Source organism: Boleophthalmus pectinirostris, unplaced genomic scaffold, assembly GCF_026225935.1.
Source record: "Boleophthalmus pectinirostris isolate CB_2022bp ecotype Guang Dong unplaced genomic scaffold, ASM2622593v1 HiC_scaffold_2, whole genome shotgun sequence".
NCBI lineage: Eukaryota > Metazoa > Chordata > Actinopteri > Gobiiformes > Gobiidae > Boleophthalmus > Boleophthalmus pectinirostris.
The window spans coordinates 18,765,597-18,791,608 of NW_026571152.1; the positions used below are offsets into that span (position 1 = coordinate 18,765,597).

The 26,012-nt window shown below is 44.4% G+C and overlaps 1 pseudogene; it reads left to right on the plus strand.

Moving 5' to 3' along the window:
* The first annotated feature begins 368 nt into the window (after positions 1–368).
* On the plus strand, positions 369–24,707 carry LOC110166779 (cytochrome P450 2F3-like; annotated as a pseudogene).
* The last annotated feature ends 1,305 nt before the right edge of the window (positions 24,708–26,012 follow it).

Sequence of the window (26,012 nt, forward strand, 5' to 3'; positions counted from 1 at the left end):
CACTACCCCCACGCAGCTCACATTTTAACTTTATAATAGCCTTGAGTTTAAAGTCGACTTTGTAAGTGTGTCTCTTGTATGTATTACTTCGCTATGCTCCTGACTATGGTAGCCCTAATCCTGCAAGTGGTGCGGCTTTTAGTTTACTAAAGTTGTACTAAGACACCTGAATAAATTAATATTTAAGGTGTTCTGGAGTATAAGGCGTGCAGTTGTTTTTTGATGAAATTAAAGGCTTTTAAGTGCACCCCAGTGTGCAGAAAATACGGTATTTTGATGCTTTATTTTATAAAGCAAACAAATGATTTGGGGTGGAGCTAAACACCCTTTGAAACTGCACTACCCTATTCTCCTGTCTCACTTTCACCATGTTTCTGTTGCTGCTGTGGATATGTCTCTGCTTGTTTTTCAAACTGGCCACACCTTGAAGGCCCAAAAGCTTCCCTCCTGGACCCAGACTGCTGCCTCTGCTGGGGACTGTGCTCTCTGTATACTCCAGCAATCCCCTGGGTGACTATGAGCAGGTATGACATCTGTTTTTACAACTTTATTTGTAGATTATGCACACTTGTAGCTAGTGATGTGGTGATATCAAATTTTAGAGATTATCATGAGAAGAAATGTCACTATTCAATGGTTTTTCTCAATTATTCCAATCCATTTTTAAAATGTTTATATCTATTGGTTTTATTTATTCTATTTTATGGGTTTGCTTTTATTTGACTTTACTGGTTGATAAATGTGCTCTATAAATACACTACATCAACAAAACAGTGCTGCACAAATAACGATAACGATGGGCATGAATGTTCAATGTAACCTTGCCTGAGGGTGTCAGCTGCATGTCAGGCCTGATCTGTGGAGAGGTGAGGACCAGAATGCATGTTTTTCAGGGCAATAAAAATGATCAGGGTATGAACACACAAGATGTTTAATGTCATGATGAGGAACATTTCAGGCAAAGTAATAACATCTCCATGGAGACAAGCAGGTGGAAAATCCCTCATTAGATATATTACATGATATGGTGCACCTTTAAGATCATACAATACATTATTTTACAAACCTCGCTAGGACACTGTCACAATGAACAGAATCACACATTTGCACAGAGGGTCTTGTACAATAAATGGTTGTTGTTTTGATCTCCAGTTGAGGAGAACTTATGGGAACATCTACAGTGTGTACTTTGGGCGCAAAGCTGCTGTGGTGGTGAGTGGGACCCAGGCTCTAAAGGAGGCTCTGGAGAACAAGGCTGTGGACTTTGCTGGACGACCTCAGGACATGTTCATACATCATGTCACTGAGAGGAGAGGTAACGCTAAGAACTGAGAATCTACGTTTCAGTCAATACCTAGCATGGTCTCTATTTCTATTTTGTGAGATTTAGCCAAAAGCATAATAATATTATGCTCTGCTGTAGGTGTAATTTTTTCTGACTACGGTCCATCCTGGAAGGAGCATCGTCGCTTTGCAATAATGACCATGAGGAACTTTGGTTTGGGCAAACAGTTGATGGAGCAGAGGATTCTGGGAGAACTACAGTACACCATTGATCATCTGGAGAAGAATAGTGGTGAGTAATAAAAGTAAAGAAAGCAGAATATGCTCTCTACCTCTGCTAGTCTAAAAGAATAATCTACCATTTCAGTCATGAATGAAGTCTGAAATACACCAGCTCAGTCATACTTTTGCAGAGTTTGAGTGAGGGCTGCAAGATGAATCACAATCAAATTTAAACTGCAATTTGAATGGACGGAAATGGCAAAGGCTGCAATTTTTAAAGTATAATAATTTTCTCCATAAATAACAAAATATCCTGTCCTATCCAACAGGGCTTGGGCCTAATTATGTATATAATTTTCGCTACTATGAATGCCTGGGCAAAGATGAGCGCATGGGCGAATGTGAGAGGACGTCGTGCAACTTTGGTCACCCCCAGCATGAACAGCAGTATCCCAATAAACCACACCCAATTCCTTGGCCTTATTTATTGCTGCTAAAATGAATGGAAGTCACAACAAGATGGTGCAGATGCATTCGTTATTCACCAATGACCCCATGTGACATGGGAAAGGTCGAGAGCTTTCAAAAAATTTATAATATGCTGTTCCCATGTTAACAGATATATTGTTTTTGGAAAAAATTATGATGATGATGATTATTATTATGCCCTCTGAGCTTCAAATTTGACCCCTTAAAAGCATTCAAAAACTCACCAAACTCTGCCCAAAATTGAGAAGTCATGAAAAATTCGATAATTCCATAAAATAAAGGTTGCATGCATGGGCACTGCGCCACCTTGAAAACTCAAGGCCTATGTCCCGACATCAACTTTGTTGTAAAGCCACAAAATTTGGTACACATGTTCATCATGTGAAGATAAACAAAAAATATTATTATGCCATGCCCCCTGACAAACCAGAAGGGAGCCATCTTGGATTGAAATTGTCTGACTGACTCAGATTTTTGCTGACGTTGGGGGTCCAGTCCTTGGTCTTGTGCTGTCCTGCGAGTGCGTTCGTCAGATAGGTCCAGAGGCGCCGTCCTCCATGTGCTGGTTCTAGACGGGGGCATTTTTGAAGTTGAATCAATTGAATAGGCTATTGCCTATTGCCATAATATTATTTGGTTAATTAATAGCCTAAAATAACAAAGGCTGGTTGCCATGTAAAAACGTGGAACACCGGGATCTCTCTGAGTGTGCAGGTCTTGGTGTTCAGGAGCGAAAACGTTTGTACATTGGTACTTGCTCTGATCTTCGTGTATTACTTTCCCTGTATTGGCCATTGTTGGCAAAATATTCAATTCGGAATTGAGTGGGGACGTCGTCGATGACTCGCGTACCCCCTTAATTAAATTAAATTTTAAAAAACCCACACATCACTGGCCATGCCCCTTGCTGCAGTCTGATATTTTTTGCAAACTTTGCCTGATTTCACTCAAAATTTAATCATGGGTTCACACGCTGACCGTGAGAAGATAAAAATTTTAATCATTGGTGCACACCCAACTCTGAAAAGATTGATGTAGGCTAGGGTTAGGGTTAGGGTTGAGGCTAGGGGTTAGAGTCATGCTTAGGGTTTATGGATATTCGGGTTAGTGTGGGGCAGGGCATTTGCAAGGCGTGGCATTTGTGGGATGCGGCATTTGGGAGGAGGTGGCGTTAGCAAGGTGTGGCAGATGCGCTGGGCGATGGCCATTCAACGCCACTTGTGGCTTTAATTTTCAATTCGTGTTTCAGTATTAAGTTGTGATAGTATGTAGCCCCTTAAAAATAAAATCCATCCATCCATCCATCCATCCATCCATCCATTTTCGTCCGCTTATCCGGGGCCGGGTCGCGGGGGGAGCAGCCTAAGCAGGGACTCCCAGACTTCCTTCACCCCAGACACGTCCTCCAGCTCCTCCGGGGGGACCCCGAGGCGTTCCCAGGCCAGCCGAGAGACATAGTCCCTCCAGCGTGTCCTGGGTCTTCCCCGGGGCCTCCTCCCGGCGGGACATGCCCGGAACACCTCCCGAGGGAGGCGCCCAGGAGGCATCCGGAACAGATGCCCGAGCCACCTCAACTGGCTCCTCTCGACGTGGAGGAGCAGCGGCTCTACTCCGAGCTCCTCCCGTGTGACTGAGCTCCTCACCCTATCTCTAAGGGAGCGCCCAGCCACCCTGCGGAGGAAACTCATTTCGAGCGCTTGTATCCGCGATCTCGTCCTTTCGGTCACTACCCAGAGCTCATGACCATAGGTGAGAGTAGGAACGAAGACTGACCGGTAAATCGAGAGCTTCGCCTTTCGACTCAGCTCCCTCTTCACCACAACGGTCCGATACAGCGACCGCATCACTGCCGAAGCTGCACCGATCCGCCTGTCAATCTCACGTTCCGTCCTTCCCTCACTCGTGAACAAGACCCCGAGATACTTGAACTCCTCCACTTGAGGCAAAGACTCCCCACCCACCCGGAGAGGGCAAGCCACCTTTTTCCGGTCGAGAACCATGGCCTCGGACTTGGAAGAGCTGATCTTCATCCCAGCCGCTTCACACTCGGCTGCAAACCGCCCCAGTGCACATTGCAGGTCCTGGTTCGATGAAGCCAACAGGACAACATCGTCCGCAAACAGCAGAGATGAAATCCTGTGGTCCCCAAACCGGACCCCCTCCGGCCCCTGACTGCGCCTAGAAATTCTGTCCATAAATACAATGAACAGAACCGGTGACAAAGGGCAGCCCTGGCGGAGTCCAACATGCACCGGGAACAGGTCTGACTTACTGCCGGCAATGCGAACACAGCTCCTGCTCCGGTCATACAGGGACCGGACAGCCCTTAGCAAAGGGCCCCGGACCCCATACTCCCAGAGCACCCCCCACAGGACACCACGAGGGACACGGTCGAATGCCTTCTCCAGATCCACAAAACACATGTGGACTGGTTGGGCAAACTCCCATGAACCCTCGAGCACCCTATGGAGAGTGTAGAGCTGGTCCAGTGTTCCACGGCCAGGACGAAAACCACACTGCTCCTCCTGAATCCGAGGTTCGACTATCGGCCGGATTCTCCTCTCCAGTACCCTGGCATAGACCTTACCGGGAAGGCTGAGAAGTGTGATCCCCCTATAGTTGGAACACACCCTCCGGTCCCCTTCTTATACAGAGGGACCACCACCCCGGTTTGCCAGTCCAGAGGTACTGTCCCCGACCGCCACGCGATGTTGAAGAGGCGTGTCAGCCAAGACAGCCCCCACAACATCCAGAGACTTCAGGTACTCAGGACGGATCTCATCCAACCCCGGAGCCTTGCCACCAAGGAGCTTGCCAACCACCTCAGTGACTTCGGCCAGGGTGATGGATGAGTCCGCCTCCGAGTCCCCAGCCTCGGCCTCCTCCTCGGAGGACGTGACGGTGGGATTGAGGAGATCCTCAAAGTATTCCTTCCACCGCCGGACAACGTCCCCAGTCGAGGTCAACAGCTCTCCCCCCGCACTGTAAACAGTGTTGGTGAAGAACTGCTTTCCCCTCCTGAGGCGCCGGACGGTTTGCCAGAATCTCTTTGAGGCCGTCCGATAGTCCTTCTCCATGGCCTCCCCGAACTCCTCCCAGCTCCGAGTTTTTGCCTCCGCGACCACACGGGCTGCAGCACGCTTGGCCCGCCGGTACCTGTCAGCTGCCTCAGGAGTCCCCCGAGCCAGCAAGGCCCGATAGGACTCCTTCTTCAGCTTGACAGCATCCCTTACTTCCGGTGTCCACCACCGGGTTCTGGGGTTGCCGCCGCGACAGGCACCACAGACCTTACGCCCACAGCTCCGAGCAGCTGCATTGACAATAGAGGCCGAGAATGAAGCCCACTCGGACTCCATATCTCCAGCCTCCCCCGGAATCCGGGAGAAGTCCTCCCGGAGGTGCGAGTTGAAGGTCCCTCTGACAGAGGGCTCCGCCAGACGTTCCCAACAGACCCTCACTACACGCTTGGGTCTGCCAGGTCTTTCCGGCTTCCTCCTCCGCCAGCGAACCCAACTCACGACCAGGTGGTGATCAGTTGACAGCTCAGCCCCTCTCTTCACCCGAGTGTCCAAGACACGCGGCCGGAGATCAGATGACACGACGACAAAGTCGATCATCGACCTCCGGCCTAGGGTGTCCTGGTGCCACGTGCACTTATGGACACCCTTGTGCTCGAACATGGTGTTTGTTATGGACAAACTGTGACTAGCACAGAAGTCCAATAACAAAACACCACTCGGGTTCAGATCGGGGAGGCCGTTCCTCCCAATCACCCCTCTCCAAGTGTCACTGTCGTTGCCCACGTGGGCGTTGAAGTCCCCCAGGAGAACAACGGAGTCCCCGGTCGGTGCACTGTCTAGTACCCCTCCCAAGGACTCCAAGAAGGCCGGGTACTCAGCACTGCTGTTCGGCCCGTAGGCCGACACCACAGTGAGAGACCTGTCCCCGACCCGAAGGCGCAGGGACGCGACCCTCTCGTTCACCGGGGTGAACTCCAACACACAGCGGCTGAGCTGTGGGGCAATGAGCAGGCCCACACCAGCCCGCCGCCGCTCCCCGCGGCCAACGCCAGAGAAATGGAGAGTCCAGCCCCTCTCAAGGAGTTGGGTTCCAGAGCCCAAACTGTGCGTGGAGGTGAGGCCGACTATATCTAGTCGGTAACGCTCAACCTCCCGCACAAGCTCAGGCTCCTTCCCCCCCAGCGAGGTGACATTCCATGTCCCCAGAGCTAGTCTCCATGTCCGGAGATCCGGTCGCCGAGGCCCCCGCCGTCGACTGCTGCCCAGATCTCTCTGCACCGGCCCCATATGGATCCTCCTGCGGGTGGTGGGCCCACGTGAGGACGGCCCCACGTCGCTCCTTCGGGCTGAGCCCGGCCGAGCCCCGTGGGGGGAGGCTCGGCCACCAGGCGCTCGCTGGCGAGCACCCACCCCAGGCCTGGCTCCAGGGTGAGGCCCCGGTGACGCCAATCCGGGCGACGTAACTGGCCTTGCTCGTACACTCATCATAGGGGCTTCTGAACCGTTCTTCGTCTGACCCGTCCCCCCGGACCTGTTTGCCTTGGGTGACCCTACCAGGGGCATGAAGCCCCCGACAACATAGCTCCCGGGATCATTCGGGCACTCAAACCCCTCCACCACGATAAGGTGACGGTTCAAGGAGGGGTAAAAATAAAATAAGATTTTAAAAAGATAAGATTTTAGGGGGCCTTTAGGGGCTTCATACTATCACAGTACTTGTCAGAAAAATCGCAGTTAGATATTTTTCTCAAATTGTTAAGCCCTATTACCCATCGATGACTGCATTGGTAGATTATTTATTCTACCCAAAACAAGCCAGTCTTTCAGGTGTATTGAAAGACGTATCCATTAGATGCCACGTAAACTTGCTTTTTTGTTTTTTAGGAAAAATTCTGAGCCCCCAAATCATGTTTCATACAGTCACCTCAAATGTGGTCTGCCAAGTTCTGTTCAATAGACGATATGAGCATAATGAGGAGTTTATTATAACACTTGTGAACTCTTTCTGTGAGATTACTAAAATGGGCAACCGACCCTGGGCTTTGGTGAGTGACTAAAGCTGGCAACTGTTTGTAAATAAATTGATTGTAAAAGGTGTTGTTATAATGCTTAATATGTGATTTTCCCCATTAGCTTTATAGCAGTTTCCATTGGGTCCGCTGCTTGCCATTGCCTTTTACTAAAGCATTTGATGCAATGCAGGTAAATCTGTTATTCATATTTAAGCATCAACGATTAGACAAATAACTACTACATTGGAAGATATTTTTGAGGTTTTAACCAAGTTATAAAATTGTTCCATCATCAAACTTGTATTTCATCTTGTTGTTGTTGCATTTAACATTTAGCACATGAGCTCTTATTCTTTAAGAGTCATGTGTTTTGTTCTTTTTATGTCTCAGAGACTAAAAAACATGACTATCCCAGTGATTGAGGAACACAAGAAGACCAGAGTGCCAGGAGAACCTCGGGACTTTGTGGACAGCTATCTGGATGAACTGGAGGTGTGCGACCAGATTATTTTTTAAATGTACTCCCCCAAATTATTTACCCCAAAACTGTCATGCTGAACTTGTATTTAATGATCTCTTTCAACAGAGAGGCAATGCCGGTTCCTCATTTTCCTCTGAGGAACTGCTGATGTACTGCCTGCTCCTACACTTGGCAGGGACAGACACTACATCCAATACATTGCTGTTTGGCTTCCTCTACCTCATGGCCAGACCACATATTCGGGGTAAAACACCTGCATGTTTAAATGATCTACTGATCATCTATGATCTACTGGAGTCCTCTGCCATATGAAAGTGCACGGGGGCGCAATGGTTATGTGTCTCCCTGTTGGATCAAATCAGTGACAAATCAAAATAATGATTTTCAACAAGATGTTATTTATTGATCGGGCTTGTTACTGTGCACTTTGTAACTTTTCCTGATGAAGGGTCTGCTACTTGCTTGTCTCCAGGGAGATGTACACCTGTAATATGGCCTTGTGGAGCACTGTCCATCAGTGTTGTGGAGTAACTTGTTTAAAGTAGGGATCAGATTACTTTTTAGTAATGCAGTTATGTACCTAGTTAAAATCAAAAACTGATAAGAAGATACAGTTACTTGGGCTAGTTAATTAGTTTATGTTGCCTGGGCTACAACGTGTTGTGTCTAAATTGATCATTTAAGCCAGTCTGTGAAGTGTGCACATACGGCCAGTGATGTTTTCAAGCTGTGGTACAGGGGTCCGATTGTTTGGAGGTCTGAAGTCAGGTGTCAGGTCTGAAGAAAAATAACTCCAGGCTCAGGCTGAAGGAACACTGTATCCTCTGTTTAAAGAGGAGGAGAAGACACTTCCTAGTGTCCATGAGGTCTGAAGAGCAGCACTGTCACAGATTAAGGCCAATTAAAGCAAGACTATAGTGGAGCTGTTAAGGACTAAAATAGTTCGCTTTTGACCATTTTCCTCAAGAATGTAAATCTTGTGTGGGTTCCCTGTGGTTGAAATCCAAGTTAATCCAATAAAATCTTTCAAAGCCATATTTACTGGGTTTTTGATAACAAAAACTTAACCATCTCTAAATCTGTAAGTGCCATATCATATTTCATAATGATAATTAAATGCTGCATGGAAGCGAGGCTTAACCCCAAAACACAGAACAGAGATCTACCTTAAATTGTTAAATGTGTTCAATGTGGTCTTAAGTGCTGCTGCTGCCACATTTGCATAAATCTTTACAGGCCAAATTTGTCTTTGCACACTTGCATCACCCAGCACAGGCGATACTCTGCATCCACACTTGGTAAGTTCATAGCATGTGTCCTTTGCCTGGGGAAGCGTGGTCCACAATGGTAACCAGTGACTGCAGTCACACTTCCATACCCAATCTGCAGGGGCTGGGTAGATCTGGTGTCTTAAAATACTAAAATTCTTAATGGTGCATTATAGCATTTCTGGTGGGGGTCCACAACCTGCTTCTTTCATGAAGATGTTATAACTTTGGCTGGAATGTTCCACTGTATGGCATTAAACATATCAGTCTTGTGTTTATTCAGTTAAGGACTGAACATGTGTTTATTGCTCAAATATCTAAAATGCAGACATTCTTACATTTAGTAGGGTCTCTTGCTTGTCAACAGCGAGATGGATAAAGTTAATGTCATACTGTTAAAGCAAAGCAATAACATCTCCTTGGAGACAAGCAGGTATCTCACCTTCCAAAAAAAACATTATTTCACCAGTTTAAGCTAATATTTATTTAATTAGACTTTAATTTTAGTATTTGAAGCTAAAACTTAGTAAATTTATGGTCTTAATAATGGGTTTATATCTTCATTACAATCCATGTCTCACTGTAGTACCGATGTGAACAGAGCTTCCTCTTTACAACCCCAATTCCAAGTTGGGATGCTGTGTAAAACTCAAAAAAATACAGAATACAATGATGTGCAAATCCTTTTCAACCTATATTGACCCAAATAAACTACAAACACATGATATTTAATGTTCAAACTGATAAAATTTATAGTTTTATGCAAATATTCACCCATTTTCAATTTGATACCTGCAACACATTCCAATAAAGTTGGGACAGGGACATGTTTACCACTGAGTTACATCACCTTTCCTTTTAACAACAGTCAATAAGCGTTTGGGAACTGAGGACACTAATTGTTGAAGCTTTGCAGGAGGAATCCTTTTCCATTCTTGTTGAATGTACAACTTCAGTTGCTCAACATTCCGGGGTCTCCATTGTCGTATTTTGCGCTTCATAATGTGCCACACATTTTCAGTAGGAGACAGGTGTGGACTGCAGGCAGGCCAGTCTAGTACCTGCACTCTTTTTCTACGAAGCCACGCTGTTGTAACACGTGCAGAATGTGGCTTGGCATTGTCTTGCTGAAATAAGCAGGGACGTCCCTGAAAAAGATGTTGCTTGGATGGCAGCATATTTTGCTCCAAAATCTGTATGTACCTTTCAGCATTAATGGTGCCTTCACAGATGTGCAAGTTACCCCTGCCATGGGCACTACCACACCCCCAGACCATCACAGATGTTGGCTTTTGAACTTTCCGCTGATAACAATCCGGATGGTCCTTTTCCTCTTTGGCCCGCAGGACACGACGTCTATAATTTCCAAAAACAATTTGAAATGTGGACCCATCAGACCACAGCACACTTTTCCACTTTGCGTCAGTCCATCTCAGGTGAGCTCGGGCCCATAGAAGTGTTTCTGGGCATTGTTGATATATGGCTTTCGCTTTGCATGGTACAGGTTTAACTTGCACTTGGAGATGTAACAACTGTGTTAACTGACAATGGTTTCCTGAAGTGTTCCTAAGCCAATGTGGTAATATCCTTTACGCATTCATGTCGGTTTTTTAATACAGTACCGCCTGAGTGATCGAAGGTCGCAGGCATTCAGTGTTGGTTTTCGGCCTTGCTGCCTACGTGCAGAGATTTCTCCAGATTCTCTGAATCTTTTGATGATATTATGGACCGTAGATGATGAAATCCCTAAATTCCTTGCAATTGTATGTTGAGAAATGTTGTTCTTCAACTGTTGGACTATTTGCTCACGCAGTTGTTCACAAAGTGGTGAACCTCGCGACTTCCGGTTGAGACACAGACATGGCACCTGTGTAGTGGGTCAGCTCTCCGACTAAAAGTCAAAAAGCCCTCAAATACCAAATTATTTTCGAATCTTACTAAATTCAAGATTAAACTTTACCAAGGGGATCTGTAATATGAATAGCAGAAGACCAAGAAAAGCTGAAAGTAACCCAGTAAACGACGTCGAAGAAGGGAACAAGCTGCCCGAGCTAAACACCATAACGCAGCTGGCAGAGAGCGAACCGTCCTCTAGTGACTCCCTGGAGCTTTTTCAAAAATGAGTGAAAATGGAAAAGGAATGATTTTTTGTTGTTGTTGTTTTAATATGGTTTCTTCAGGGGTAAAACCTTCATTCATCTCTAGTCATGGATCTGATCCATCAGCTGTGTGCAAATGCAAACACAGAGCGCTTTCCCCGAAAAAAAACCCCAAAAAACACGTGCGCAGACGGACCGCTCAGAACAACATATAACGAACCAAACGGGATTCGCGCTTCTGTCCGGATGCTTTGCACCACCTCGGAAACAGCCGCGGTCGAGCGCGGAGGACCGGAGCAGCCCGCCCGGGCCTGTGGTCCACAGTGCATTCTCCCTTTTCCCGCACGGAACCAGCGCACAGATGACGGCACTGAAGCACTTGGACCCAGTTCTTTGGACGCTGGTCTTGCTCGCCCCCGTCTGGAACCAGGACATGGAGGACAAAGCCTCCGGACCGATCTGACCAACACTGGACCCCCAGCCCCGTCTTGAGGGGCTGCGCGCTGACTGCTCCTGTGTGTTTGGTGCTGCTGCCCGAGCTCAGAGCTTCAGCTCCGGGTTGATGTGCGGTGAGTTGCGTACAAAGTTCTACATGCTGCTGTTTTGAGTGCTCGTATGCACGATCAGAAGAAATGCGACTGCTGCTCTGAATGTTTCTATCATCGTCGTCAAAACAACAGGTAAACGTCGGTCGCACTTTGTATATTTGGCAAGCGAAAATACCGAGAATAAAATACAGAACACTACAATTGTCGAAGGGAAAAGGAGGATTAGCTCTACCCTGTTTAAAAAGTTATTACCAGGCAGCTCAAATTAAATATTTGCTAAATTGGAGTAATCCATCATATCGTGCATGATGGAAAGAAATTGAAAGCAATAAAATACAGGGAATATCCGTTCAAGCACTATTTGGGGATAACAAACTATACAATCAAGTTAGTGGTAAAATTAATCAATTTGTGCTAATTTCATTGAAAGTATGATTTGAGATAGCTAAAAAGAATAACTTGATACAGTTTAGTAAGTTGTTAAGATGGGTGGGATACGATTCAGATTTTATACCCAATAGGAATGATCAGCGATTTAAAACATGGGAACATGGTCCACGTATGTGGTGGGAAGTATTGATGAATAAAAAATGCAAAGGTTTTCAAGAGATCAAAGAACAATTCGGGCTATCAAATCAAGATTTCTACAGATTCTTACAATTAAGGCATTATTTGGAGCATGACATAATAAGGGATAACTATGAAGGAGAACCAGAAATTATTAATTTGTTTATAATAGCTCCCAAGTTTAAACTAAGTAAAAAAAAATAAAATAAAAAAAAAGATTTCAAAGATATATATTGGGTTGGAAAATTTAAAAAGGGATGATATGCAATACATAAGGAGGAAATGGAATGTGGAAGCTAATATTAGCCTAACAGAAGAAGATTGGGAAGAGATTACTCATAATATTTGGAAAACTACATCATCTTTAATGTGGAGGGAATATGGGTGGAAAAATCTGGTGAGAGTTTTCAGAGCACCAGCTCAGACAAAATATCGAGACACAAGATGTTGGAGATAGTGCGGGGAAATGGTGGCAAGCCATATACATATTTTCTGGACATGTCCCCTAATACAATGTTATTGGAAAGAACCGAAGAACGTTATGGACGAGGTTCTACATATTGACCTCCCTTTTACCTGTGAAGTCTTTTATTTGGCAAATTAGAGGCAAAAGTTAAAAACAAAATTAATTTTAAGATATTTAAAGTCATGATGCTAGCAGCAAAAAAAAGGTATTACAAGGAAATGGTTAAAAGCTGAAGCACCGACAAAAGACAACTGGGTTGATGTAATTCATAATATTTATGTTCTGGAGAAATTAACTTATGCTCTAAGATTAGAAACAGAGAAATTTGAAAAGATATGGAAGGGTAGGCTGAGTTTTGTTAAAACGATAGGTTTGGATTTTATTTGAGTGCTCATTTCCCCAATGTTCTGTTCGCTACCAGATTGAGTTTTAGGTTTGTTTTTTTATTTTTATTTTTTTTATTTTTTTTTCTCCTTTCTCTCTTTTCAATATAATAGTAAAAATCAGTTTTTTTTTGTTTTTGTTTTTTTAAGATTAAATTTAAGATAATGTTTGATCCTTAAACAATATTTGCATATGTGTAAGTGTAATTATTGTCTTGGAAAATGAATAAACAAATAATTGAAAAAATAAATAAAAGAAGAAAGTGGTGAACCTCGCACTGTCCTTGCTGGCGAGAATGACTGAGCCCTTCAGGGAAATTCCTTTTATACCCAATCATGACACTCACCTGTTTCCAATGAACCTGTTCACCTGTGGAATGTTCCAAACAGGTGGATTTTAAACATTCCTCAACTTTCCCTTTCTTTTGTTGCCCCTGTCCCATCTTTATTGGAACATGTTGCAGGCATCAAATTGAAAATGAGTGAATATTTGCATAAAAACAATAAAGTTTATCAGTTTGAACATTAAATATCATGTCTTTGTAGTTTATTCAGTTCAATATAAGTTGAAAAGGATTTGCAAATCATGGTATTCTGTATTTTTTTAGTTTTACACAGTGTCCCAACTTCATTGGAATTGGGGTTGTAGATTATAGTCTGAACATCTACAGGTCATTCCAGACTGAGAGATCACAATGAAAATATGACACCATCACAAAACCTGGTCAAATCTCGCCTTAATTTGGTAATAATCCCAAATCACCATCTCCACAGTTTCAAAGGTGTTCTCAATCTGGTGTGGGATTACTGGAATGAGCAGTCCAACTCTGCTGTTGTTGTTATTATTATGATAATGTGATGTGTTTTAGGGGGGTAAATTAATTTGGTGATGGTTGTGGTTTATTTGTGGTACACGCCAAATTTAAATCTGTCACCGTGACCCCTTAAAAGACAAGGTAAGAGCAGATGCTGCTAATCTAACATTAATTTATTATGGTAAGGATAATAAAATGCAAGATCATTTACACATTGGCAATCCGAATATTACTGCATAGAGATTTTTTGTGCATACATTTGTTAATAGTATTAAAGATGTGCTATGTAACTTTTTTGCTGGCAGCGATAAGTATCAGATCAGTATGGCATTAAACTTGTTTATCTCCTTGGAGACAGTGGTGCCACCAGGCCATGTTTACAGGTCAGATAAATGGAGAGGTGATTCCACTCACAATAAGAATTCATGTTCATTTCAAGGTATTTTTGAGCAACAAAAACACCCAAAATAAAATCAAGGTTATATAAATATGTTTAATGATATACTGACAAATATTTCAGGCAAAGCAATGAAATCTCCATGGTAGCAAGCAGGCGTAATGTCCATAACAAGAATGCATTAAAGAAAATTAAGTCAGCTTCAGGTTTTATATACAAAGCTTTATATAAAATGCTAATCACCTGTGTAGTTAGTAGTTTTTATATGCACGAGTTTATACTTTTACTACTTTTACTTTAAGTACAAGTTTTGCAGTAGTACATGTATATGTGTAGATGTTTTGCTATGTAACTGTACTTTAACTCACAGATTTTCAGTTGTCTTCTCACCATTTGAACCAGGAAACTTAAAGGAAGACCGAAGAGCTGATTTAACCATTGAAAATATAGACTAAAGAAAGAGGAGGAGGACAGAGAAATGAAGATAGAAAATCAAACCTACACAAAACCATTTTCATGAAGTTTTACATTTGCCTTAAAGTCGAACTAAACACCTAAACTCTGCCCACAAACACATTTCAAATCGAGCTGATAAACTGAGTGTTACCTGGAGGACTAAAGGGTGAAAAGAGAGAGGGGCGGGGCTAGGGGGTATAAGGAACAGTGTGATTGATCTAACAGGTATCCACACTACAAACTCTGCCCCTATAGCCAGGGATTTATAAACAGAAACACCTGGCTGTAATCAGAGGCTACTGAAGTTCACACACACACACACACACACACACACATATTTTGCAAATGTACCTAGTTTGCTCTAAAATTGCCAAAACATTTGCCACTGTGTGAAATTAAACAGCTCCACTTTACATGTATTCAATTACAGGTGATTCTATAGCTCAAAAATACCTAGAAAAACAGGCATTCTGACTATGACTGGGGTCGCCTCTCCACAGATCTGACCTGTAACTTAGTCTGATTTAGTATCTATGAAGATAGAAAAGTTTAGGGCCATACTGTGAAATATTCCAGATGAAGCAATAACACAGGGGTGCTCAATACGTCGATCGCGATCTACCAGTCGATCGCCAAGGTCATGTGGGTAGATCGCCGTGTCTCGTCTCGGACTCGCGTTTGGACTCGGTCTTGTCTTTCACTCAAGGTCTGACACTCAACAAGTGCGATCATATTTCATTACGGCCGCTGCTGTTGGCAATAAACTTGTACCGGGGTGCAGGAGCATGTGGGGCGTCTCAGTGCAGCGGAGACTCTACGGCACATCGCAAATACACACGCTCCCTATGCACAGCGTGTGCCCTCGTGTACCAGCCTGCATCACAGGGCAGATTAAACTTCCTAAACATCCTACCTGTCCATCTGCCTCACGTCAGCACGCCGCCCCTCGCTTTTTCACGCTCTCCCTCCTTCGTACAAGCCCCTTCCATTAGAAGAGCAAGACGAAACGTGAAGCAATAACGGGTCCAAGTCTACGTTCAGACTGCAGGGCTTAATGCTCAATTCCGATTTTTTTGTGAAATCCGATGTTTTTGCGAGGTCGTTCACATTTCCAATTAAATGCGACTTGTCTGTGACTCCAGTGTGAACAGTAAATGGCCCGAAAGTGTCCCACATGCGCACTGGAGGACACGATGACGTCAACCCCATGCGTCAACCGCAGCGAGCATGCTCTGTGTTTACGGAAGTTGTCCAAACATGGACGCAAGCATTGAGCACCTGGTGATTTTACAGTTCCGGTTTCCGCCTGCTTCAGCGCAGAATAGTGACGTTTGTTGCTTGTTGATGACGTGTAGGTCGGATGGATGCGCTTTGGCCGTTCAGACTGAAGTCGCATGTCAAAAGATCGGATATGTATCGGTTTCAGGACCACATATCCAAGTGGCCTGGGTCGCATTTGAAAAAAATCGGATCTGTGCCGTCATTAAAAGATCGGGTAATAGCTTGCGCCCAGAATGAATAGGTTTTGTATATGAGGTCTGTGAGACAGACAATACATTTAATTGGCCATGCAAATGAATTGTTGCTCACCTGATCCCCTGAACCCGCGCAACGACAGGATTTAAGCTCCCAGCGCGGATGTGTCCGGGTTTGCCGGAACACCCCACGGTAGGAGGGCGAAGGCAGCGGCGCAAGGGTAAGTAAATGTCTGGTTAAGCGTGCTTTAGATGAATTGAACACTTCTAAGAGTGCACCCTTAGTCGCGGCAAGACACGCAGGAGGTGTTGGGAATTTTTTAATTATAAACAGTGATTTAGGTATGAAATGGTACGGTGAGTGGTGCGCGCGTCTTCACGTGCCCTCCCCAGGGACGCCGTTCTTAGGGAGGAGTCTGCTCCGTCACACAGTCTGAACGCAGCCTAAATTGTGTTACAGTGTTGGCACAAAGCAGGCCTACAGCATAGAGCAGACCTACAGAACAGACCTACTGCCACATTTGGCTGAAGTTTGCCTAACAAAAGTGTACAAATGCATCTGTGTTTGTCACGATGTGCGTTTGGTTTGGTAAACGTGCAGAGGCTGGTAAATATCATTGCAAAACCAGAAAAAAAATGCAACTCCAGTTTGGAACTTTAAAAAACAGGTTTAAAAATCTTCCTTCACTTTTTTCACAGTTTTGTGTAAAGTGCCAGAGGAAGTTCTCTTAAAACCACTTACCATCCACTCGCCCGCCGGCGGGCGATTTTCCAATAAAAAATTTTCACTCTGTATATTCACCATCATTATTGTTTTCACTACTGGCATGCCATACATCGTTTGAAAGCTTAATTTCCCAATAAAACAAGCATATCATTCATTTTATGCCGTACAACGAGCCTAAAACACAATAACTTAAAAATTCACATCATAATCAAAGAATAAGATACGCGTTTCTTACCTTTGAGCCGGTTTTGTTGGTCCAAAACGCGTTCAATCCATGAAAGGTTGTACTCAATAAGTCTGTAATAATCCACAGAAAAAGAATATCAAGTTGTTTTTTCCATAAAATAATTCCATGTGGGTAAATAATCCAGAAAATCCTCATCAGTATGAATGGATGAATCAAAATATATGTTGCCTTTCCGAGCCTTCTCCCTCTCTGGGTTCTGTTTCTCTTGGCGCTCTTGGGTACGCTTGTTTTCCTCACACTCTTAGCTTCAAAATGAGACCCTCCCCGCTGTTGTCGGTGCCGGCGGCTGGGACAAGCCGCTGAAGAAGCTAACGCACTCACGTACTTCCTGGCTTTCCGCACGCGTCATCAGTTTGTTTACGGGAAATCTCTTCAGTCATTGGATCTTCCAGAAAGTGATTGACATATTGTTTTAGCCTATCACCAGAGCTTTCAAACAGTGGGTGGGACATGCAGACAGTCTTTGAAACGGGCGCTGTGTTTACAAGCGCAACAGGAGAGACACAGACAAGCGGTTCGGGAGGGGCCATAAAGGGCACACCTGGCACTTGGAAGACAATTTTGGTTACTTTTAGGTTTTTTTCTTGAGAAAACACGCCTAAAGCTCAGAAGAATTAGTACTATAATAATAATAATTATTATTATTATATTATTATTATTATTATTTTGGCAATCTTGTGCCGAATTGTCATTTTGTATACACAAAGGCTCACAGCATCAAAACCCTTTGTCCTAGAGATCTGAAATTCTACACAGTTGTTGCCAACAACTTGAACAATGAGTGTAGTGAGTCACAAATGCCTAGCATGAAGTATGCCCGAGCTAAGACCTTTATTTTTTTCAATTGTTTTTTTGAAGCAAAAAAAATACAATTTTTAATTGACTGTACTGTAGGTTAGGCAGCACTCACAGTCATATGCATATCTACAGAAACTAGAAGGCCTAAGCTTTAAAATGGTGCCTCACACAAGCATGTGGGTTCTAAGGTTTTCTTTTAATAAGCTCGGGCATTTGGGTATGTAATGCTATTGTGCATACATCAAATTAGGTGGATGGTAACAGGTTAAAGAAGGGGTTCTCAAAGTGTGGGTGAGGGTCCAAAAAAGGGGCACAGAGTGTTTCAGTGCAGTTTGCTTGGCTTTGTATTAGGTAGATCTTTATGACTTGGTCATTTTGTAAGTAGCTCGTATGCTGAAAAAGTGTGAGCACCCTTGCAATAACATCTCCATGGAGACCAGAAAAGAAAACTGATTTGCAGTAGCTATAGTATCTTGAGAATACATATTCTTCTTTATAACCTATATGATAATTTTAACATTATTTTCCAAAAAAGGCAGTTTAAGCAGTAATTTAGCTCCCAGCCTCATTTACATGTCAGCCATTTTGTGACATGCGCAGTACTCGGTTCCAGGGTCAACTTGGGCTTGGTTCCATATCCAAAAATGATGGTCCTGTTAATAATCTGGCAAAGTTTCATACTTGTACCATTAAAGTGAACAACTGGGCACTATTTTGGTCCTTAACAGCTCCACTACTATTGACTACAAAATTGCAAATATTTAAATTTGGAAAAATGTGAAAGCTTTGCTTTCAAACAGATCAGATACAGAAATTTGGATAAAAACACATCAAAAGACAGGCACAAATCTGGAAAAGAGAACCGGAAGTTTTAAATTCTTGGGCATTGTCTCTGGAATGTTCTTTGCCCAGCAGAGAACATAAGGAGCTGCTCTGTCTCCATGTTTATCTGTCCTCTCTAGTCCAAAGTCCCAGTTGGACTGTTGGGGTCGGATCAGTAATAACCAGTGTATTTCCTTTTGTTCAGTTAAGTTTGCGCGGGGAAGGCTAAATGTCCCTTCCCCTTAGGTTTAGGGCTGCTATGACAGATGTTATTATGAATGTATCTTATGCTGTTGTAGGTGAAGCACATTGTTACGACCCAGCTCGTTTGGGGTAAGGGAAGAAACAAAATTAAAACCAAGATGTAAAATGGAATAAATTAAATAATGTTTAATTAACAGGAATGTAAAGGTAAATTAACAAAAGAGTAAAAATATACAGAAAGCAACCTAAACTAAGAAACAGAACAACAGAATAAACAGAGTTTTGTGTCACAAAAGGGGTCACGCAGGCTTACAAAAAAAGGAGTGGTAAAACTTAGGGACATACACTAAACTAAAACACAAGTTCCCCAAATTAAACCACATAAACCCACAAACAGAATCGAGTGACCAAATCAAAAAAGGCACAAAACAGAACTAAACTAAACACACACACGAAACAAAATGGCAGACTGGCCACCAAGGCCAGCAGCCCCAAACAGGTGCTGGCAATCTCCTTAAATAGGGGGCGGTGGCTGCAGGTGAGGTGGGCGTCGACCTGCCCCACCAATCACGGACCAGGGCTCCTGCAGCAGGAATCAGAGTAGTTGGCAACAATCACACAACAAAGTAGACCTAAGGCCTGGGGCCGTAACACACATTGTGACCTATGTCTGTGAAAAGCACTATATAAAAGCGTTATATAAATAAACTTTACTTCCTTACTTACTAAACCAATGAGGTGAAGTCATGAGTGTCACTTGGCTGAGTGAGGGTTTTGGACAATGTTCTGTGAATTTCTTCTCATGTGTTAAAAGTTTTATACAATTAAAAGGTATTCACATAACATTTACTGATCAATATTCAAACAATGTTCACACAGCATGAACAGTTTACACCATTCTTTTTCTTTCTCTGGAGAAAGTCATTTTCTGAGATTGTTTAATCAAGCAGCAGTGTCTTTTATTTGTGTCTTGGTTATGGCTAGTTTATCTGAATTTACTTCAGTCAGTTGGTTTCTTTGTAGGAGAAACTTTGAAGATCTTGAGCTCTTTAGGGGAGCCTTTGTGGGGGGAAAAAAATTAAGATTGTCTATAGATTGTCTACTTCCGGCGCTGGTGAGAACCGCAGCTGGTTGCATCGCGCTCCTCTATTTTCCAACTTTTTTTTTACTTCAGAAACGCACTGTTTCTGCTCCGTTTCAACTTTTCTTTGTTGGATTATCACCAATTCCACCGATGCGATGTGCGTGGGGCCGCGACTCCCCATCGTGTATACGAAGGATCAGCTGTTAGTGCTGCGCAGCGCTGTAGTGTTCCCCCGAGATCGCCATGTCATCCCGGCGGAGTTGCTACGGAAGATGCGCAGGGGCCGACGCGCTGGACGCAAACTCCGGGAAAAGAAAAGACGCTTCAGACCTGTGCTCCCCTCTGTCATTGCGGGAAATGTGCGGTCTATTTCGAACAAGACGGACGAACTAGCGGCTCTCACGCGATATCAGCGGGAATACAGAGACTGCAGCATCATGCTTTTCACGGAGTCCTGGTTAACCTCGCAAATCCCGGATTCAGCTGTTGCTATGGACAACTTTCACCTGCTGCGCGCAGACAGGACGGCACAGAGTGGTAAGAGGAAAGGAGGAGGTCTGGCTCTGTTTGTGAATGAGAAGTGGTGCAAACCTGGACACTGTACAGTGAAAGAGCAGCTGTGTAACAAAGACATTGAGCTGCTGGCTGTTAGCATGAGGCCATATTATCTGCCCCGGGAGTTCTCACATGTGATGGTGATCGCTGTTTATGTTCCTCCCTCTGCTAATGCTGAGACAGCATGTGACACACTGCACTCCTGTACTAGCATACTCCAAACAAAGCATCCACAGGCTCTCTTCCTGATTTCTGGAGACTTCAACCATGCATCTCCTGCACCTGTTCTGCCTACATACACCCAGTATGTCACCTGCCCCACAAGGGACAATAAAATATTGGATTTATTTTTTGCCAACGCCAAGGAGGCTTATTCCTCATCCTCACTGCCTCCCCTGGATAGAGCAGACCACAACATTGTCCATCTGCGGCCTGTTTATCAGCCTATTGTGCACAGGCAGCCTGTGGTGCCCCGCGTGGTGAAGAAGTGGACTGCTTAGAGTGAGGAGGCTCTGAGGGGCTGCTTTGACACCACAGTGTGGGCAGAGCTCTGTGACCCACATGGAGAGGATATCAATGCAATGATAGAATGCATCACGGACTATATCAACTTTTGTTTTGAAAACATTGTCCCCTCCCAGACGGTGCGTTGTTTTTCGAACAACAAGCCATGGATTAACCCTGACATAAAAGCTCTGCTGAAGGAGAAGAAGAGAACTTTTAGGTCAGGGACCAAGGAGGAGCTGAAGGCTGTACAGAAGGAGCTGAGGAGGAAAATCAGGATGAGCCAAGCCAGCCAAAAGAGAAGGATGGAGCAGCAGCTACAGCAGAAGAACATCCAGGGGGTGTGGAGAAGTCTCAAGACTATCTCAGGCTTCAAAGCACCTCCTGCTCAGATGGAGGGGGACCTGTAGTGGGTGAATGACCTCAATTCTCACTTCCTGAGGTTTGATCAATCACCCACTCCTGCCCCCACCCAGCTGCCAGCTCTCACCTCCCCAGCTGGACAATGGGGAAATCCAGCACCACCTCTTCACACCTCTGCCTCTGCTCTTCAGCCCATCACTACACATGGACTCACCCCTCCTCCCAGCCTGCCACTGTCTTTTTCTGCAGCCCAGGTGAGACTGGAGCTCCAGAAAATTAGACCCAGGAAGGCAGCAGGACCAGACGGCATCAGCTCCAGGCTCCTTAAGTCCTGTGCAGATGAACTGTGCGGTGTTATGGAGCATGTCTTCAACATGAGCCTTAAGCTGAGGGTGGTACCGCGACTCTGGAAGACCTCTTGCGTGGTACCAGTGCCTAAGACACCGCACGCTAGAGACCTCAGCAGCTTCAGGCCGGTGGCTCTAACATCCCATCTGATGAAGACACTGGAGAGACTGGTCCTTGGCCACCTCCGCTCCACCGTGAGCTCAGCGATGGACCCGCTGCAGTTTGTGTACCGGCCTGGAATCGGAGTGGAGGACGCCGTCATCTACCTGCTGCACCTCTCACTGTCTCACCTGGAGAACCCCGGCAGCACTGTGAGGATTCTTTTCTTTGACTTCTCCAGTGCTTTCAACACCATCCAGCCACTGCTCCTGAGGGACAAGCTGGAGACTGCCGGTGTGGACTGTGACCTGGCAGACTGGATTCTGGATTACCTCACAAACCGGCCCCAGTTTGTGAGATCCAAGAACTGCGTGTCTGACCTCCTGACTGGCAGTGTGGGGGCGCCCCAGGGCACTGTCCTCGCGCCCTTTCTTTTCACCCTCTACACTGCAGACTTCAGACACAACACGGACAGCTGCGTCCTGCAGAAGTTCTCTGATGACTCTGCCATCATTGGCTTCATCAAGGATGATAATGATGTGGAGTAGAGAGGACTAATACAGGACTTTGTGGACTGGTGTCAGCAGTACCACCTCATCATCAATGCAGGGAAGACCAAGGAGATGGTGGTGGACTTCCGCAGACACCACTCTACTGCCCCCTCAGTGAACATCCAGGGAAGGGACATTGAGAGAGTGGACTCATATAAGTACCTGGGTGTTCATCTGAACAATAAACTGGACTGGACTCACAACACAGATGCACTGTACAGGAAGGGCCAGAGCAGGCTCTATCTCCTGAGGAGACTCAGGTCATTTGGAGTGGGGGGGCCACTCCTGAAGACCTTTTATGACTCTGTGGTGGCATCAGCCATCCTGTACGGTGTGGTCTGCTGGAGCAGCAGCATCACAGAGAGGGAGAGGAAGAAGCTGGACAAGGTCATCAAGAAGTCCAGCTCTGTCCTGGGCTGTCGTCTGGACTCAGTGCAGGAGGTGGGGGACAGGAGGGTCCTGACTAAGATCACCTCTATGCTGGGCCATGAGTCTCACCCCCTGCAGGACGCTCTGTCTGCTCTGGAGAGCAGCTTCAGTGACAGACTGATTCACCCTCGCTGTGTGAAGGAGAGGTTTCGCAGGTCTTTCCTTCCTGCTGCTGTCAGACTTTACAACAAACACTGTTAACACCGAACATGTGCCATTCAATTATATCCATGTGAAATTATTTTAAGTCTATTTTTAAATAATTTTTAAGCTATTATTTATTATCTGTGTTACCTTTTCCTGCTGTTCTGAAATTGCGCGCTGCAACACTGGAATTTCCCCACTGTGGGACTAATAAAGGCATATCTTATCTTATCTTATCTTAGAACTCAAGTCTCTATCCATCTAAATTTACGTGACAGCTCCAGGGTCCAGAGAGCTAAATGGAAGTGGGGGATGGTTGTGCATCCAGAGTCATAGAAGGCATTATGTAGGCCAAACTACTTGGTTTGGTGAAAATTTCCTTCTTAACGTTCTGACATCATGGAAACATTGAAGAGGTGCTTCTCACAGTTTCATAGGCCAAATTAGGGACACGATGGAGCTCCACACAGCTCGGGGCTCAGTGCAGCTGTCGCCCGATCATGCTTTGTGGACACTCTCTCGCTCTCTCTCAAGTCCAAGATTAGTCCTGATTTAGTCCTGGTTTAGTCTTGCTTCAGCTACAGATGCAGTTCGCTGCTTTGGCTGGTTTGCTCTCTGTCCAATCAGCGGGTCTGAATCCGGTGACGTCGTACGCCTGCTAGAAGGCCCTGGTGACACCAACTTAAAATCTGACTGGTTGAAGCAACAGTTTCATGGACATTTATTTTGTGTTTGAGGGCCTGCAAAACGGATTGTGAGGGCTTCAGACTTCTTTAACTTTGACTCTGCCTAGCAACAAGTGACGGCTGAAATGTGATTGGTCAAGTACTTTAATATGAAAATGCATGTGTGGAAGCAGCACAACCATTGGAAAAGCTATGAAAAGAAGCGGACAGACCATTTGGAATTATTTAATAATAGTATAATTAACATCAGTCTGTGATTCAGATATTTTTTTTAGGTCAACAGAGAAGGCCTTGCAGGCCCTGACTCTCCACCACTGTGCTAGGACCATTTGGGTATTCCAGCCTCTTCACCAAATTAAAAGTTTCTCTTTTCCCCATGTAGAACGCTGTCAGCAGGAGATAGACCGAGTCCTCAAGGGGAAGGACTTTGTCACATTTGAAGACAGACACAACATGCCTTATGTCCAGGTAAAAATTTAGCAACTATACTGAAAATAAATACTGTGTGCATACTGCTATCATCTACTTTTTTTAGGCAGTTATTCACGAAGTTCAGAGAACTGCCAACACTGTTCCTCTCAGCCCATTCCATTCAACCACCAGAGACACAGAGCTCATGGGCTACTGTATTCCTAAAGTAAGCAGATACTTGTCCACAAATACAACTGCACATGTTCTAAATGAGACAAATAAAGTAATAAAGACCCTCCACTTTGGTCCTAGGGCACTATTGTCATCCCCAACCTGTCATCAGCGCTCAGTGAGGAGGGACAGTGGAAGTTTCCTCATGAATTCAACCCTGAAAACTTTCTCAACCACAAGGGAGAGTTTGTCAAACCAGATGCCTTCCTGCCCTTCTCTGCTGGTACAGAAGTTCAATCAGCACTAAAACATGGACAATTGTAAGTATAAGTATATCTTTTAGGTAATGTTCTATGTTTTTGTCCAGGTCTTCGTGTGTGTTTGGGACAAGGCCTGGCCCGTATGGAGCTCTTCCTCATCATGGTGACTCTTCTGAGGAAGTTTAGCTTCATTTGGCCTGAGGATGCAGGAGAGCCTGACTTTACTCCAGTGTTTGGCATCACCATGACGCCAAGACCGTACAACATGAAAGTGGAGATTAGAAAGAAGATAGAAGAAAGCCTGAGGTTTTTACCGGATTGAGAAAAATCCAAATTGACGGTATTTCCACAGCAAAACTGGCTAGCATCCAAACAGGCTAGTAGCTAACATTAATCAAAGCAGACATGAATTAAGCTATGAATGTCTTTTTACATATATATTTTTAAAATTTTGTTTAATTTGAATGATTAAACCATAGTCTCACAAAGATTCAAAAACTGTAGGTTTGTGTATTTTCAATTAGCAGTAAATGGCGTATTAATGCTTTTAATCCCAAATGCTTTTAATTTAACACAGTTCATACATTTAACTGGCTGCTTAGAAATGCGGATTGTGGAAAATAAAATCACAAACTAAAGTTAAATCACTGAGTGCGTATACATGCACATCAGTATCCCGGTTATTAGCCATATCCCGGTTATGTCAGTATTCGGGTTACTGCGTATACACTGAGAAACCGGGATACTCATATCCCCTTATACATGATCAAATGGAGTATCCCGGTTTCTTGACATAATCTTACAAATGCGCAAGCACAAAAATTAACTTAAATCAATTTCATAGTCCAGGAAAAATACAAACCGTGAGCTCCTTTAGCATAAGAAGCTAAGGAGCTACGAGATATCCCACAATCCACTGTGCAGATCAAACCCAACAGATTCTTCATTAAAATCTTATGCATAAATAAACTCAACTTTACAGGAAACAAACCATAACCACTGTAGAGCCACATCAGCCCGTTTGATAATATAATTCAGCTCTGATTATATTTGTTTACATTTTACAGAAACAAAACTTAAGACTGCATAGCTAATTAGCATAAACTGTTAGCGGTGATAAAAACAGATCGGTCCCTGTGCCGCTGATGCGGTTCAGCTTCTTTTGGACTAAATGACACGACTCTGTGGATTATGTGTGTTCTTTTTGTGACAGAAGAGGTGCTAATGATGGTAAGTGTGTTCTGTGCGTATACAGTATAGGAGAGAGTTCATGTTTTAGCTTTTCAGGTCATACGAGTGCAGACTGTACGTGTGCAGGTTTAGCGCAGCTCTTAATTTTACAATAATTTCACTCATTTGGTCACTTTATTTATGTTGGTCAATTTATTTATGTCACTATTGTTGTGGTGAAAAGACTGGAAAGTGTCTTTTGAACACATGCGCACTTAACTTTATGTTGCAGTAACATGCCACAAGTATCCCACTTACTATCGGAATAAACCAGCTACAGTAATCCGGTTTCTAATAACCGGGATACTGCCATAACCGGGATACTGAAACCATCAAGAAACCGGCATACTCAAAAAACCCGATCATAACCGGGTTATTGATATGCATGTATATGCAC